Here is a 6,000-nt window from a genome sequence, read left to right on the forward strand (position 1 = left end):
GGCTAATTGGAGAGCCAGCACAGGCACGATGGGCCGAGTGGCCTCCTTCTGTGCTGTTAGGTTCTATGATGCTCTGACATGAATTACAGCGACTTGAGGAAGGTACTGGAGGATTACTGATTCTATATCACAGAATACCACACATCTTCCAGAGAGGAAGGAAGAAAAAGGGAAACATTTGGGAAATAACTGGTTGATGTGGCCGTGTGGTGGTACAGTGCCCTGTAGCACCACCTCAAGGTGTCATGGAAAGGAGGGGGAAATTTCTATCACCGTTCCGCCGAATTTCCACTCCCAGACATTCTGCTGTGGGGAGGACACATTTATCGCCACGAGGGTGGAGTGAATAGCAAATAGGGAACAAATACTCTGGTGTACCTCCATGCCAGCCAGCCGTGAACAGCATTGGCAGGGACCTAAACACAACTGCAGCAGGTGAATATCGAAGCAGGGACTGGCGATGGGAGGAGGAAGGACGTAACATACCCCTCAGCGATAAATCAAATCTCCCTCAGGTTGATGAACATCCGAGCAAATAACATTAGCATCAGTTCCATTAAAGCTATCTATGTGCTCATTATATCAGCAGTTCAACACACAGGAGGCAATTGGCAAGCTTCAAATGAAACTAGAGTAATGAAAAAATAATCCACTGGATGTGTGGCTTTGACTCTCATTAATACAGTTAATGATGTGTCCTTTGTCCTCTATAAAAAGGAGCCTGATGAGTAAATGTTTAAGAAGAAGACTGGAATTTATAAGGATAAATATACCACTGATGATCAAGAGTTGTCTTTATACCTTGAATGACCCATGCTAACACCATCTGGTTCCTGACACGTGTAGACATCGGAGATTCACTAAGACAGGCGGTGAGAAGAAACTATTTTTACAGATTTTTCTCAGCTGCCAGCCTAAGCAAATGCGACAAGTTTACTCTCGAGTTTCAGCTTTTTGCACAAGACCAGTGCGTCAGGAACCAGTGGTGCTAGCACAGGTCTCACATGGTATAAACTATTCTAAGGCATCGACTCCCTGTTAGTTTAATGAGCTTATCAAGAGAGTAGCTGACCCTTACAGGTCAGGATGGCCACTACTTTGATCCCTAGCCAGCAGATCCTGACTGAGGCAGCAGTAGGGATGCTACAGTTGTCCTGAGAGCCCTTAGAATAGGGAGAGAAAAACTGGCCAGGGTTTCTGCTCCTGATCACTATCCAGTCACGCTCATTGTCAAGGCTTATACGTGGATAATGGTCAGTTGGGTGAGGTGCTGGAGGACAACCCACATCTGCGGAACCAGCCAGAGTCAGTGCCTTCCGGGTAGGGGAGAAAACGGAGGGTGGAAAATTGGTGAAACTGAAATAAACCTTCTCTCCACAAACAAAAAAAAATGAATGAAACAGTAGACCTATTGGTATCATGGGAATATCATTGATGGAGTGCAACCAGTTAACAACAACTTGCATTTATATAGGGCCTTTAACAAAGATAAATGTCTCAAGGCACTACAATGAAGCAAAATCAGACAAAAATTGACACCAAGCCAAACGAGGAAACATTAGGAGGGGTGATTGAAAGCTTGGTCAACTAGGTAGGTTTTAAGAGGGTTCTTAAAGGAGGAGATTGAGGTGGAGAAGCGGAAAGGTTTAGGGAGGGAATTCCAGAGCTTACAGCCTAGACGGTTAAAGGCACGGCTAAACAATATAGATTGATAGTAAGATATTTTCACTTCATTACTTTTGGGCACCAAAGAGATATTTCACAGAGTCTTTCTTTTTGGAAGTTTTGCTCATCCGCTGCTGAAACCCTCATCCATGTCTTTGTTACCTCTCGACTTGACTATTCTAACGGACTCCTGGCTGGCCTCCCACATTCCACCCTACATAAACTTGAGGTCATCCAAAACTCGGCTGCCCGTGTCCTAACTCGCACCAAGTCCCGTTCACCCATCACCCCTGTGCTCGCTGACCTACATTGGCTCCCGGTTAAGCAGCGCCTCGATTTTAAAATTCTCATCCTTGTTTTCAAATCCCTCCATGGCCTCGCCTCTCCCTATCTCTGTAATCTCCATCAGCCCCACAACCCCCCCGAGATATCTGTGCTCCTCAAATTCTGCCCTCTTGAGCATCCCTGATTATAATTGCTCACCCATTGGCGGCCGTGCCTTCTGTTTCCTAGGCCCTAAGCTCTGGAATTCCCTGCCTAAACCTCTCCGCCTTGCTACCTCTCCCTCCTCCTTTAAGACGCTCCTTCAAACCTACCTCTTTGACCAAGCTTTTGGTCACCTGCCCTTATTTCTCCTTATGTGGCTCAGTGTCAAATTTTTTGTCTTATAATACTCCTGTGAAGCACCTTGGGACGTTTTACTACGTTAAAGACGCTATATAAATACAAGTTGTTGTTGTTATGATTATTCACCTCATCAGGAGATTAAATAATATAGCCCGAGTTGGTCAGTGGAGTGCGTGTAAATGGTAACAATGGGATTAATGGACCTTGTGGTCTATTCTCATTCCACACTTCGTTATGCTCTGGTCTCCCATGGGCGTCACAGTGACATAACAGTGTAGTGTTCACTGTTGAAGTGAACTGCCAATATCAAAGGGCACAAAATGTCTCTCACCTCTCTCCTCCTTAAAGTCTACCTCTTTGACCAAGCTTTCAGTCACCCCTCCCGATAGCTCCTTGTTTAGCTTGGTGTCAATTTTTGGACTCATTTTGCTTCTCTGAAGCGCCTTGAAACAGTTTTCTTTGTTAAAGGCCCGATACAAACACAAATTGTTGCTGTTAACTGGTTGCACTCCATCAATGATACTCTTGTGATACCAACAGGACTACTGATCCATTAAATATTTTTTCATTTCTGCAGAGATGGTATGTTTTTTAGTTTCACCATTTTTAACAGCCAGGTCTCCACGGCCATGGACTCCCCGGGTGCGCCTCCCCACTTTGAAACACAAGGCACCCTACCCACCCTTCACCACCCCCCCCCCCACCACCTCCCGCCACCCACATTAAAATCAGGGCCTAAAACATAATGGGGGAAAAATTCAGTATCGCCCCATTTGGGGCGCCGTTATCGGCCGTGCGCAAAGTTCAGCGCCTGGCGCTAATTATCGCCTCCGACAGCAAACTTGGCTTTTATCGCCCCTGGAGGTGATTGGAGCGCTAAATCAGGCGCTTCACACCTGTCTTAAAGCGCAAACGCCGAGGAGTGAGGCTGGCGAAGCAAGGAAGGGCAAATCAAAATGAACCTGCAAAGTGCTGCTCAGTACTCAAAACTCCTTCACACAGCGTTGAATCTCTCCAGAAGTCTCTCTCCCTCTCTCTGACTGCGTGATGCAAAAATGTCACCGACAAAAAAAGGCAGGAAGCGGTCGCCTTTAAGTAGCGCTCCCCTAATCCCTTCCTGACAGCATAACGCTCCCCTCAACCTGTCGTTGCTAGCGGCAGGCAGTAAGGCAGGGGGCGCTACTCAATATCCGGTCCGGGACGCTAACGGGGCGTTGCGCACTCGACTGATGTCACAATCTGCCGGCGCATGAGATCGTGGCGGAAGTGTTTAGCGCCGCCGCAAAATGTCTAGTTAATTTCCCGAGCGGCACAAACATCACCGCGCCCAGCCTCTAGTTGCTTTGCGCCCCAATTGGCGCCCTCTTAAGGTGCTACCGGGAGGCGCAAACAACTGAATTTTTCCCCCAAAATGTCTTGAAATAAACTGTAATGCAAAAAGCCCATTTACATCACTGGTTGCTTGGTAAGGTAAATTTCAATTCTCGATTGACGTTGGGAGTTTAGTTTAGGGTGTTTGAGACTTTTTTTAGTTATTCAATTCATTTGCAATTGACACAGCTAATGTTCAGCAATGGTTCAGCTGCCTGGCCTCACTCCTGCCTATCCTGTTTTCCAGGTTTTCATGCCTGCTCTCGTCACTGCTCAAAGTAAGGCACATTTAAAGCTAGAGAATCAAAACCACATTCTAATGATGAAATAGAGTCCGAAAACAAGACCTGGCTGACGCAGCGAATCTTTTGGAAGGCCTTTCTGCATTCCTACATCCTTACTTTCTAATATTACACCATCAGAAACTACAATTTGTACTCATTAAATATGCTCTCTGTTTGAATTGTTACAAAATATGTGGTGTCTACTTTTATGACCAGATTAAACACTAGGACAAAATAAAAGGGCTTTGCCATAGTTTAGATGGGTGTTAAAATGCAATAAGACACTCCCAATGTTTCAGTGACACATAAGCTATGAGAGTGAACCTCAGGAGGGTTTATACAGCCACGCCGACACCAAGGGGCTGAGCTTCCACAGAGGTTCATCTGATCACCTGCCGTAACCTTGCCGGAAGATCCGCAGAAACCCTGGAGAAGTGGCGTCACCAACATTTACGCCGTTTCTCTCCTGGGTTTCTGCAGAGCTTCCATTGAAGTTACGTAGGATGATTGGGAGAGCCCCCCCCCCCCCCCCAGAAATAACTGGTGCAAGGGTCATTTAGCTCAAATTCCCAAACATTGGTAACATTTTATAATACAAGGGTTTCCTATTGTTTACCTTCTCAGCTTGGCACAGTTGGTAGTGTCTCTGAGTCAGAAGACTGAGGGTAAATGACCCTCTCCAGGGTTTGAGCACATAATCTGGACTGACACTTCAGTCTTCTTCTTAGGCAGTCCCCTAGAGTTGAGGATGACTTGCTTCCAATATTGTGGGTTCTAAGGTGACTAATGAGTCCTATGCGGGATCTACAGACTCTGCCACAGGTGGGGCAGATGGTGGTTGAAGGGATGAGTGGGTGGAATGTTTGTTTTGTCATATGCTCCTTCCACTGTTTGTACTTGGCCTCCGTGTGCTCCCGGCGAAGAAACTCAAAGTGTTCGGCGCCTTCTCGAATGCTTCTCCTCCAATTTGAGCGGCCTTGGGCCAGAGATTCCCAAGACTCGATGAGGATGTTACATTTTTTCAAGGAGGCTTTGAGGACATCCTTGAAGCATTTTCTCTGCCCTCCTGGAAATCACTTGCCGTGATGGAACTCCGAGTAGAGCACTTGTTTCGGGAGTCTTGCATCAGGCATGCGGACAATGTGGCCCGTCCATCGGAGCTGATTGAGCGGGATCAATGCCTCAATGCTGGGCATGTTGGCCTGAGCGAGAACACTGACGTTGGTGCGCCTATCCTGCCAATGGATTTGCAGGATTTTGCAGAGGCAGCGTTGGTGGTACCTCTCCAGTGCTTTGAGGTGCCTGCTGTACATGGCCCATGTCTCTGAGGCATACAGGAGGGCGGGTATCACTGCTGTTCTGTAGACCATGAGCTTGGTGCTGTGTTTGAGGTCCTGGTCTTCAAACACTCTTTTCCTCAGGCGACTGAAGGCTGCACTGGCACACTGAAGGTGGTGTTGGATTTCGTTATCGATGTCTGCCCTCGCTGACAGAAGGCTCCCAAGGTATCGAAAGTGGTCCACACTGTCCAAGGTCTCGTCATGGGTTTTGATAGTCGGGGGGCAGTGTTATGCGGCGGGGGTAGGTTGGTAAAGAACCTTTGTCTTTTGGATATATAATGTAAGGCCCAGTCTCTCGTACGCTTCAGTGAAGGAGTCAACGATGGTTTGGAGTTCGGCCTCCGAGTGTGCACAAACACAAACGTCGTCTGCATACGGTAATTCAATAACAGAGGTTGGGACAATCTTGGTTCTGGACTGAAGGCGACGGAGATTGAACAATTTCCCGTTCGTCCTGTAAATTAGCTCCACTCCGGCGGGAAGCTTGTTAGAGGTGAGATGAAGTATTGCAGCGAGAAAGATTGAGAAGAGCGTTGGTGCAATGAAAGGGTTAACCATTCATATATGGACTATATTTATTGCATCCACTTTGGAAACAGAAGAAAAAGGAACTAAGAACTAGAAATTGGGTTGCTTTGCGCCTCTTGGGGCTCAAATCCCCTAGCGCCCGGGCACGGCGCCGCTACCGCCTCCGCGAAATTCAGCAGGAGGTT

The sequence above is a fragment of the Somniosus microcephalus genome, chromosome 24, assembly GCF_052327205.1.
Source record: "Somniosus microcephalus isolate GS21.2 chromosome 24, FLI_Smic_1.0, whole genome shotgun sequence".
NCBI lineage: Eukaryota > Metazoa > Chordata > Chondrichthyes > Squaliformes > Somniosidae > Somniosus > Somniosus microcephalus.